This window comes from Triturus cristatus, chromosome 7, assembly GCF_964204655.1.
Source record: "Triturus cristatus chromosome 7, aTriCri1.1, whole genome shotgun sequence".
In the NCBI taxonomy this organism is placed as follows: Eukaryota; Metazoa; Chordata; class Amphibia; order Caudata; family Salamandridae; genus Triturus; species Triturus cristatus.
The window spans coordinates 538237811-538249991 of record NC_140590.1 but is presented as its reverse complement, the minus strand read 5'-3'; the positions used below and the strand labels follow the sequence as shown (position 1 = coordinate 538249991).

General features: G+C 43.4%; 1 protein-coding gene across 6 annotated transcripts in view; it reads right to left on the bottom strand.

The window, feature by feature from the left end:
* EXOC7 (exocyst complex component 7) overlaps positions 1-12181 on the bottom strand; it is a 320098-nt gene that overhangs the window by 122396 nt on the left and 185521 nt on the right. The gene's annotated exons all lie outside the window — the stretch shown is intronic.

Sequence of the window (12181 nt, the reverse complement as noted above, 5' to 3'; positions counted from 1 at the left end):
AAGTTCAGTTTGCGTCTAGGAATGGGCTTACATTCTGTTAATGGGTGCATGTCTCTCCCTAAATATCTCTGTAACCCTCCTTACTTGTCTCAAAAACCCTCCTATTTAGTAATAAGTATTCCTTCATTTTCCAACCAAACCCCTGTCCTTTCCACATATACTTCTAAAACGTAGGTGTACATATGCAGAGATCTACGCTCTAAGGATGGAGATCCCTGCATATAAAAGATAGGAGAAGAGGAGGCGGGGAACTCTGCAAGTAGGCTTGTAAATAACTTTTTGTAGTACATGAGTAGTACTACTGTAGTAATACTAAACAGACTTCAAAATGCAGTTTGTGAAAAGGTGATTTCATTTTTGGTGTTGTTAACTTGGTAGGAAATAGTAATGGGAGTATTTTGCAAATCTCTGGGGCTTTGTAAAATTTCACATTTTTGTTTTCTTTTCACTTGTTTTGTTTTAATAAACACTGTGCAGTGTTTTGTCCTGTTGGAGTTCAGTATGCCTATGTAAAGTAGAATTTACCAATCATTATGAACCACTAAAAAAAAAAAAATGTAATCCTCTCCTTTATGACTACTTACAGCTGGTAGAAAACTCTTGTTGAAGCTGGGTTGTCTTCCCACTGGACAAAGCTGCAACATACCCAAGATGAGTTATAGTCTAACAGGTGTGGTCTTCAGAATGTGACTGCAAAAAGAAAGGTCTGAAATCTTGGATGCAGCATGAGTTTGCAAGATGTTGTAGAAGTGCTCACTCTTTTCGAGGTCTATATTAGTGAAAATTGCACTTTCCAAAGATTGGGAATAGTTAAGACTACTGTGTGGTTAGCTTAACTAACTATAACGGGGGAATTTCAATGGTTTTGTACGAGTGAAATGTCCAGCTAACTATAACATGTGTGAAACCTATGGTTTTTTCAGTGAATATATATATATATATATATATATATATATATATATATATATATATATATATATTCACTGAAAAAACCATAGGTTTCACACACGTTATAGTTAGGAATTAGCATTTAAAAAGCCTTGCAAATTCACTTAAAAAACCATAGGTTTCACACGTTATAGTTAGGTGGATATTTCACTCGTAAAAAACCAATGAAATTCCCACGTTATAGTTAGTTCAGATAACTATAACTCGCGCGCCCGCAATCCTGCTCATGACGTCACATATTACATCACTCATGACATGCTCAGTGGCATCACTCATGACATCACTGATGACATCATCCTTGTGATAGAGTGGCGGTCGCGCGAGTTATAGTTATCTGAACAAACTATAACGGGGGAATTTCATTGGTTTTTTACGAGTGAAATATCCACCTAACTATAACATGTGTGAAACCTATGTTATTTTAATTGAATTTGCATGGTTTTTTAAATGCTAATTCCTAACTATAACATGTGTGAAACCTATGGTTTTTTCAGTGAATTTGTACGTTTTTTTAAATGCTAAGTTATGTATGTATAATTCTTTTTTGTATACATTTATTTTACAATAAACTACGTATTAAAAATTTATTTTTTTGGGGGGGGGGGGGGTTTCACTGTGCGCGCACCCCCGCGTTTAAAAAAAAAATTAAATGTTTTTTTCTGCCTTCGGGGTCCTTCAGGGACCCCCTGACAAGGGCTAGGGGGTCAGGAACTCTCTACCCTGCCCCCTTTTCACGTTCGCCACCTTCCTTTTTCACTCTCGCACTGAAAACAAACAAAATGGCGGCCGACACTTACTGATTTCGACCGATTCGAACGTTGACTAACATGTAACCACCAATCAGAATTACGCTCGCGCACGTTAGGGGGCTCGCACGGTGCGCACACGGTGCGCGCACGGTGCGCGGCTATAGATATGTATGTGCTTTTAACTGCAATTTTCTCAGGAACTACTGAACAGATTGACTCCATATATGCAAAAGGTACATCCCTGACCTGAGGACTACCTCTCTGCCAAATTTCAAGTAATTCTGTTCAGCCGTTCGGGCTGTACCTTCGACTAAACGTCCTATGGGCAAATGCATGGGGAAAACGTGTTTTGGGACCCCCCTTTTTTCTCGGCCCCCGCTTGACGAATATCCCCGAGACTTTCAGGGTAGGAGCTGAGCGGAGCGCCCCATTAGTTTTGAAAATTTCGCGAAGATTCGTCAACCGGCGCCAAAGTTATTCAAAATGGAATTTTCAGATTTCCTATGGAAACACGGTCCTAACTATAACTATCTACTGGCGACCGCCAGTAGATAATATATATACACACATATATATATATACACACATATATATATATAGATATAGATATATATATATATATATAGATCCACAACTTGATACCAAAGCGAAAACACCCGGAGCGGCGCAACACCAGGGTACAGACTCCGTCAGCAAAGATGCAGGTAAGTAGGGTTTATTTAAATCTCAATGTCCAAATGACGCGTTTCGGCCACCAAACATGCTGCCTTGATCACATAGCGCTTGGTTTAAAGTGGTGCAATATATATATAGAGGTGACAGTGTTAATAGCAATGAATAGGCATTTTACTACATGAGACAACCATTTACTGTAGTGTTGCTTTACTGTAATTAGTGACATCACTGAAAAACAAATGGATTGCGTTTGCAGTTAACATGGTAAACAGACTCCATATTCACGGTCAGAATGAGACCGGCTGCGAAAGAGAAGTGAGTAATCTCGCACTAGCATCCATAATTATTGTTTGTTTAACAAACGCCCAGACACGGAAAGGAGCTAAACGTATAGCGCACTACACGCAAATCTCATTCCCGATACAAAGAGAGCTCTTCCCAAAAAAAAGGCCATGTGTGCCTTTATAGTGATAGGGAGCCGATCGGTTAGGTAAAAGCTACGCCATCTACGTGCCTGGCGTGAGGTATAAACCGTGCCTTCTGAACCATAGTGTGGAGCCTGACAATAAGGTAACGCAAGGTGAACATCACCCAAGATTTATGCTCGCTAGCGCTAAGGAATCTTATAGAAGCGCCTATTCAGTATGCATATAGCCGCATTTATGCGTGATAGAGAGCCACTGGAATATTAACAAAGGGAAAAAGTGAACGTGAGGGGTGTGTGCTGTGCTATATACAAAGATCCAAGGAAGTGTGCATGCTTAGGAAGAAAAAGGAGGCAAATATAACAGAGGGAAACTAAACATCAATAACACCATAATCAAAGGAAATTATGCAGATCCTCAATAGTGTTTAGGCCTGTGGGTGTCTTTGTGTTGAACTGGGGTATGTATCTGCTCTACAATTGACGTAGGAGCTTCTCCCTGTTGCCCCCCCGACTCAGTGTGGGTATGAAGTAAATTACTGAGTATTGGAGGTGCTCTAAGTTGTTGTAATGCACCTCCTTGAAATGCCTAGCTACTGGGTAGGTCAGATCATTGTTGACGATGGCTCTTAAATGCTGCAGAATACGTAGATGTACCTGTAGCTTGGTACTCCCAGTGTAGCGCAACCCACACTTGTATTCAAGTACGTAGATAGCATACTCTGTTCTACATGTAAGTTTGTACTTGATGATGAGTGGTGTTTTCCTGAATGCGGAGTCTAGTTGCGTGATATTTTTGCCAAATTTACAGGCTCTGCAGCTGTTGCATTTCACAAAACCTTTCCTGTCAGATAACCAGTTGTGTGTGGTTATGATTTCTAGACTATTCTTCACTAATGTGTCACGCATGGAGAATGCACGTCTGTAGGTGATATCAGGGCGGTCAGTTACTAATGTACCCAGAGTGAGGTCAGATTTGATGATACCCCAATGCTTGTTAATGACTGATCTGATGGCTCTTTCTTCCATATTGTAGGTTATGATCAGTCTTGTGCTAACAGTGCCTGTTGGTTGATCTAATATGTTGCCAACACTTGTGGTTTCAGGTGTAGGTTTACCCATGAGGAGTTCTTCCCGGGGAATTGCATTGGCTCTTTCTGTGGCTTTACGGATGTTCGTTTCAGAGTAGCCCCATGCCTTAAACCTGCTTGCTGCCTCATTCTGACCCTCAATGAGATCACTCTGGTTGCTGCATATCCTACCCAGGCAAAGCATTTCCCCATATGGAATACTGGCTATTAAGTGCTTAGGGTGAAAGCCAGATGCGTGTAAAGTTGAATTGCCCGCCGTGTGTTTTCTGTGAAGTTTATAGTGTAAAGAGCCATTGGCAATGTATAGCATGACATCTAGAAATTCAATTGAGGTGTCACTGATGTTGGCGTTGAATTCCAGATTGAGATTGTTTGTGTTGATCTCAGCTATGAAGGCCCTCGCACTGTCCGCGTCACCTCGCCAGATTAAAAAGACGTCATCTATATACCTAAGCCAGGACACAATGTGGTGGTCACAGAGCTCCGAGTGATCTACCCTGAGAGCCTGCTCCTCCCACCAGCCAACATGTAAACATGCATTGCTGGGTGAGAAGCAAGCTCCCATGGCCAACCTTCTGAGCTGTTGATATACAGTTTTGTTAAACATAAAAAAAGTTGTGTTGAAGACACCAATCAATCAAAAACAAAATAAATGCATTGTGTTTGTGACAATGAATCGGTCTCTTGTCCAAGAAATATTTACACACAGCTATTCCATCACCATGGCATATGCTTGTGTAAAGCGATGTGATATCGAGTGATATTAGCAAATAGTCATCATGCCAAGGTATGTCCTTGATTTTCTGCAAGAAATCACTGGTGTCTTTTAGGTAGGATTGCTGGTTGGAGACTAGGTCTTGGAGAAAAAAGTCAACATATTTGGAGTTGTTTTCACACATGCTTTTCCTAGCTGAAATTATGGGTTGTCCAGGGATGGGGGTGATGTTTTTGTGCACTTTAGGTAGGAAGTACAATATGGGAACAACCGGAGACTCAGTGTTCATGAACAAGTATTCTTCTTTGCTCAATATACCTTGTGTTCTGAAGGTATTCAGCTGCTTTCTGAGCTCATTGTTGCTATCATTCATCTCTTTGTGGCTAGATATTACGTAGCAGCTGGCATCTGCCAAATGTCTGTTGGCCTCCTCCAGGTATAAGGGTCGTGGCCAAAGCACAATGTTGCCTCCCTTGTCGGCTTTGTTAATGATGACCTTGTTTTCTCTTTTGAGCTTATTCATCAATTCATTGTACTTTTTGTTTCTGTTGCTGCGTCTGGCAGACTGTTGCGATGTTTTACGATGTAGGGCCTTAAGTTCATCCGTTATGATATCACTGTAGATATCGATTGCATCCTTGGGCATGACAGGTGTGAATGTGGAGTGGGGTTTGAAGTGACTAGGTATTCTTGTGCAGCTATCGATGCCTTCATCATGTAGCAGTTGCTGTGTGGACTTAGGTGTGCTAGGAATTACCAAGTCTCCCAAAACACGGAGTGTCGGTATGTCAGCGACAGTCAAGCTATGTCTCACTGGCGGCATTTCGGTAGCAGTCACTTGCTGGTTGGAATTGCCAGGTTTAGTTTTGAAAAACGTAATCAATTTCAATTTCCTGATGAATTTGAACACATCAATCCTCGTGTTGCAATAATCAAAACTGCTCTCCGTGCAGAAAGTCAAACCAAGCGCGAGGAGCTGTTTTTCAGCCTCAGAAAGATTGATTGCGCTCAGGTTGATGATAGTTTTGGTGTCCGCTTTTATTCGTTCCTTCAATTTCCTCTTCTTTTGTAATTTTGCTTTGGTTTTTCTGAGTTTGCGTCTTTCGCGCCTCCTCCTGTTGAGCCGGTGTTTTGTTTTCTCTGCGGTCGTGGCCGCAGTGTTTGCCTCCAGTCGAACACTAAAAAATCCATCTCCTCTCCCAGACTGTGGTTGCCCGCACCGGTCTCATTGCGGTTGCGCCATCTGCCCCTATCATCAGAATCTGTGCCACTTTCAATTGCTGGACTGAGATCAGACAGTGACACAGTCTTCATTGACCGCGTCACTTGCAGGAGGTTTAGATTGTGTTTGTTGGCTTGGTTTATTCAATCTTTGTTGTCGTAGCATGTCAAATTTTCGCGCGAACGTGAAGATTTGTCCGTATTCATAGTCTATCTTGTCGCCGGCAAATTTGAAGATTTTCCGCGCTTTGATAGTTTCTTCGTGTTTCTTTAAGCGTGGTTTGATCTCTTCTCTGCCTTTCACGATAGCATCTTTGTGTTCCATTGTGTTAAGCTCTCAATAATGCCATCTATCTCCTTGTATCTTGATTCTGTCGATCTCCGCATATTTAATCAGTATGATAACGAGACGCACTGATGCCTCCAAATTGCGCGTAGCCCATTCTTTAACTATGTCGGGGTTAGGCTGCTCGAAACTAGGCACCAGCACAATCCTCAGTCCACGAGGCACACGCCCAGCTTCCTGGTATTTTTGGAGTGATTTGGCCTCCCACCATTTAGTGATCTCTGTGCACATTAGTTTCTCCAGTAATTTAAGCTTAGCTTTATGATTGTCCAAGTTAGCGCTCGCTTGCGCTTCTGTGTATATATATAGATATATATATATATTTTTTTTTTTTTCACGGTCTTCGTTTCTGCTTCCACAACAAAAACTCACAGCACCCTAGTAGGTTTCTTCTTTTTTATTAGTTACACCATAGTGCACCATAGTGCAGACACATAGATGGACGGTGTACGAGTTTCAGCTCCCAGCCTTCTACTGGACCATAGAGTCCCTGCGTTTAAAATGTCTTTTAAAAGTGCTCTTGTGCATTAACCCCTCATTACTGCAAATTCTTCATTCCCACTTATTGGTAACATTTCAGATCCATGTTGTATATAAATGGAAAGTACATGAAAATTCATTTCAACATGTTCCTAGTTACAACAATAAAAAGTTGCCATAAAGTGCAGGTGCATTTCCTATATATGTATCTTAATATGTGCAAGAGTTTGTTAAAACACTATCCAAACAGATAGCTCCATGAGATTGATTATGAATATGAATATAATGTAAAATCAGAAAAATACAAATATATTAAACTTATAAAGAATGTTTTTCCAAGTAAAACTCGTAACTGGAATTTATATCAAAGTGATAGGTTAAAAATGGTGTGATAAAAGAGGGGGAGATTCATTTTATGGTGATTCTCGATTTCCTCTATCATGATAAAAAAGTATTTTTTCATGTTTTAAATCAATTCCTATTGAGACTTTCTCACTCCTTTTAATAATTCAAATTAAAAAGTGAAAAACCCCAAATTACAGGGATGTTATAGATAGGTTGGCATTTCACTTGTACAAAACCAGAGAAATTCAGCAGTTATAGTTAGATGAGCTAACTATAACTCGCGCCTCCGCAATGCACTGCTTATGACCTCACATATTACATCACCCATGACATGGTCAAAGCCATCACTGATAGGTTGGCACGCTTATTCGCAATTTACAGCAAACTCGTTGTGAAATATCTGTGGTCATCACAAAAGCACTGTGAAATATCCGTGGCCAGAGATATCACTATACTGATCGGTTTTCATTTCTCAAAAACTACTGAATGGACTTGTACCGAAAAACAAAATGCACAATCTATCATTCTGCCAAATTTGGTGTAATTCCGTCCAGTGGTTCGGGCTGTACGTTAGACAACGCATTCCTATGGGAATTATTACAAATGCACCATTATTTTGCGCCCCTATTTTTCTGTCCCCACTGCACGGATCATGCTCAAACTTTCCATGACCCACAGAGCCTACTTTGACACTATTTGAAAATTTCATTAAGATTGGTAAAACAATGCCAAAGTTATAGGCAAGTCAAAAAATTATTTTCCTATGAAAACTAGGTCCTAACTATAACTACCTACTCGTGACTGCCAGTAGGCAATATTAATATAGGGATGGCTTGGAGATCCGTTACGATTATTGCAACAAATCATCAAATTTAATGTAATGGCGACTGTGTTTATACCTTCAGGTGATCGTCAATGTAACATTGTACGCTGTAACTGACATATGTTTAATAAAAAGATATTTTTTAAATATAGGGATGGCCCACTAGAAGATATATATCAACCAACACTGATAATTTCCAGTGTCTAAGGGAAAAGAATGCGCCCTCCCTGCAGGTAAATTGCAAATTGAAGTTTAATGAGCAGCACGCTCATTGAATTACAATTTGCAATTTACCTGCTGGGAGTGCACGTGCTTTTTCCTTGGTCGCTTGAGATTATCATTGTTGACGTTACTGAGTGACTGCACGTATGAGTGACTGTAAGGGTGAGTGAGTGGATGTGTGTGTAGACCTAGGAATCAGTGAGTGGGTATGTAGTAATTGGTATTGGTGTGTCTATGGTTTCGAAAATGGTAGTCTGTATTTTAGAGTGTGTGTATCAAAGGTTATATTGGGGTGTTCGAAGGTGCATAAGGTTATCACAGGGATGATGTCATGAGTAATGTCATTGACCATATCATGAGTGATGTAATATGTGATGTCATCAGCAGTGCATTGCGGGGGCGTAAGTTATAGTTAGCTCAACTAACTATAATGGCCGAATTTCTCTGGTTTTGTACGAGTGAAATGTCCAACTAACTTAACGTCCCTGAAACCTGCGGTACGGACGGACGGACAAAGACAGACACACACACAGACAGACAGACAAAGACGACAGACAGACACACACAGACAGACAGACAGACAAAGACGACAGACACACACACAGACAGACAGACAGACAAAGACGACAGACACACAGACAGACAGACAGACAGACAGACAGACTCACCACATCCCCCCCACCTCCTTCAAGGGACCACCCCAATCTCATCCGGGGAGAATAGACTGTTGGCTCCGTTCTCGGTTGGGGCACAGCCCAATGACTGGGCATGCTACCCGACCCTGCTTCTTTATGACCATTTTTTTGATGGAGTCTAGTGTGAAACGGCCCATATTTGCCCCTTGTGGGGGCAGAAAGACTTGTGCCTGTTCTGAGGTAGGGGGCATGGGCCAATGCTTACGAGGGCCACTGTCACACTTTCTACCTTTTGGAAAGCCAGTTTGGGGGTAAAACCAACAATCTACTCCCACCAGGAGGGGCATAAAGAATGTTCCCCCGATAAGGGGGGCGGGGGCGGGATGGCTCATTCAGAGGAGGAGACTTACCCTTAACAGAAAATAAAATCTTACCCTGAGGTCCAGAGGGATTCCATCTCTCCAGGGGGTAGATAAGGGAACACACTACTCTACTGCCCTTGGGAAGACAGACAGGCTGTTGTGCCCAAGGGTGGGGTCTGGAGGAGCCATGCCTGGGGTGCTGATACATTAAACAGTAAAAATAATTCCTTGGTGGTCCAGTGGGCTATCTGCCCCCACCCCTGGGGGTGGTTGGGTTACACGATTAGGGTAAAATCCCCATATCCACCCCACCCTGGAGGGGGAACGGGCTAGAAAGACTGTTGTGGCGGGTACAGGGCACAGGCCCAAGCTCATGGGGGCCGCTTGCCCCTACCAAGCAGTATATAAAGATTTCCCAGGTGGTCTAGTGTGTTCTCTGCCCCCCCAGAGGGACAGAATGGGAGTGCAAACCCCCTATCCACTCCCAAGGAGACTTATGCCCAGGGGTGGAGCGTGGGGCATAACTCCATACTAAGTGGGGCTGCTCACCCCTCCAAACAGTATCCTCGAGGTCTAGTGGAGTGTATCCCTGCTTGGGATCACATTCCTGGTGCGATTCCCATGCAGGGATACACTGAAGAGAGGGAGCACTGTAAAGGGGACATTGTTCCTTTTCTAATGCAGCCCTCTCCCGTGTTGATCAGTGCTCAGGGCAGTTATTCCCTCTGGCACTGATAAAGAGCAAAAGAAGACCACATCATTAGTGTGGTCTGCCTTCCTGTTTGTTTTGCTGTGATGTCAGTGTGCTGGTGTTACAGCAAAACAGAAAAAAAAGCTTTGGGACATGAAAGAAGCTCTTCTCTTGTGTCCTGACTTTGATTTTCAGGAAAGAAAATACTTCTGCTTTTTCAAAAAATAAGCATCTTTATTTTGATTATGGAGGATGACCCTTTGACATCCGCCCACCTACAGAGGTAGCACAGAGGACGTCAATGGTTCATCCTTCACACTGAAAAGGTTAATGTCTTTAAAGGGAAGTAGATGGAGACGTACTTTTCTAAATGCATATCCGGGGGGCCGCCTGAGGAGATTTGGCATGACTTAGGGACCGCAATGGAGATATTGGATGTGCTGGGAAGAAAGGCAATTTCCTGAATGGTTACACTGACGTGCCTCGTTCGTCTGAGATGAAAGAACGAGAGTGCATGACGGACCTGAAGGATCTTCTCTGCGTATTACCATTCTAAGTAGATGTGATGACAACAGTGACATTACTTATGTAGAAGATTTAATTGAATGTGAGGAGGGTAAGCAAAGCACAACTCAGAATATAGGTCTGCTTGCCTTCAGAGGCAGCCTTCCTCTTCTCATGGGACGAGCACTTTAGAAAACTGGAGAGGCTTGTGGGGAAAATCCCTTCAAAGATTATAAAAATAAAAGGCAAAAGCTTCGCTTTCAAAATGATGCATGAAATACTCTGGTTATATTTCTTCAGGGACACATCTTAAAATAATTTACATCATGTGTTAAAACTCATACAACAAAATGATTAATAAATGCAAAATGATTAATAAATGCAGGATAAGATAAATTGATGATGCTAAAATACATAACTTAAAAGTGCAAGCCTACACTTTTCTTTTTAACCACACACGGTGTGAAAATGTACTCAAGCAGCACAATATTATCGATGAGGTGTCCATGCGTAATATTCGTAAAGCAGAAAGGAAGTTTCTAAAACCCAAACAGTGACATAATGTCAGTATCAATCTTTTTCAGGAAGGGTGATAAGAAGAGCAGGAGAACTGTACATGAGCGATAGTTTCCATGGTCCCGCATTACACGGTGCAAGCTTTACTGGGCGAGGTTAACTCGTTAAGTTTGCATGTAAAACACTTAGTACCTGAATTAGCAAACAGGAACGTGATAAAAAGGGTTTTCGCCTAAATCGGGACAATCTCATCTAAATATGTCCAGTATGCTGGAAATTATTTTGCTTCCAGGAATTGAGCCGACAAACTGCCCTGAAGGCCATTCATTTGGAAAAGAACCATAATGAAGTTCCAGAACTGCCCCTCGGCGAAGGCGCGCGTGAAAGTGGGTACGCTGGTCTCACAGCAGTTAGAGGTGGGTCGCGGCACCAGGCAGGGTTGTGCATTGTCCCCCCTGCTGTTTGCACTAGCGATAGAGCCCCTGGCGGCCATGGCTAGATTGGGCAACCATTACGGCGGGCTGGATTTTAGAGGGCACCGCCACTTTATATCGCTATACGCGGACGACCTCCTCCTCTTCCTGGAGAACTCCGACAGCGCGGTGAGAGGTGCGGAGAGGCTCCTGGAACGATTTGGTGGGGTGTCTGGTCTCCGGGTTAACTGGAACAAGACTTGCCTGTTCCCCCTGCGGCAAGAGGAGGTGCAGCCCCCCGCCTGCCAGTCGATTAGATGGGAGCCTCACTGTCTCGACTACCTGGGGGTGCACATATATCATGATGCCCCGGCCTTGCTGGAGGGCAATATAGGGCGTTGCATCCGTGCCCTACAAGGGTGCATGTCGTTCTGGGCTACCCTGCCGCTGTCGGTAGCGGGCCGCATATCCTGAAGATGATCGCCTTGCCCCGCTTACTATATTTCTTCCGGACACTGCCAGTGTGGGTGCCTGGAGCGATCTTTAAACACCTCAAGTCTTTAATAACATCCTTCTTGTGGGGCTCGGGCAGACGCAGAATAGCGCTCACGACGTTGACCCGTCCAAAGGACGAAGGGGGTTTAGCGGTCCCAAACTTCGAGCTCTACTACTTAGCTGCACAGCTGCAGTCCTTTACGCAGGAAATAGCGAGAGTATACCGTGGTCCGGAGAGTGAGAGGGACGCTGGCACTCCTCGCCATGTCTTAGCTTACATCGCCCTCCAGCAGAGGCTGGCACTTGGGGATCTGACCCAAGAGGAGCGTACGTTCCGCCTATGCTGGAACAGTTCGCAGAGGAGAGCAGGAGTCAGACACCCATATGCGCCCGAAATCCCACTGGGCATGGTGACAGCACTCCCTCATGGGGGCGATTGGTCGAGGCTGCAGTTGTGGGAGGAGCCAGGTCTGCAGGTGTTGGGGGACCTGTACGACGACGGCGTGCTGTCCCCGTTCCTGACTCT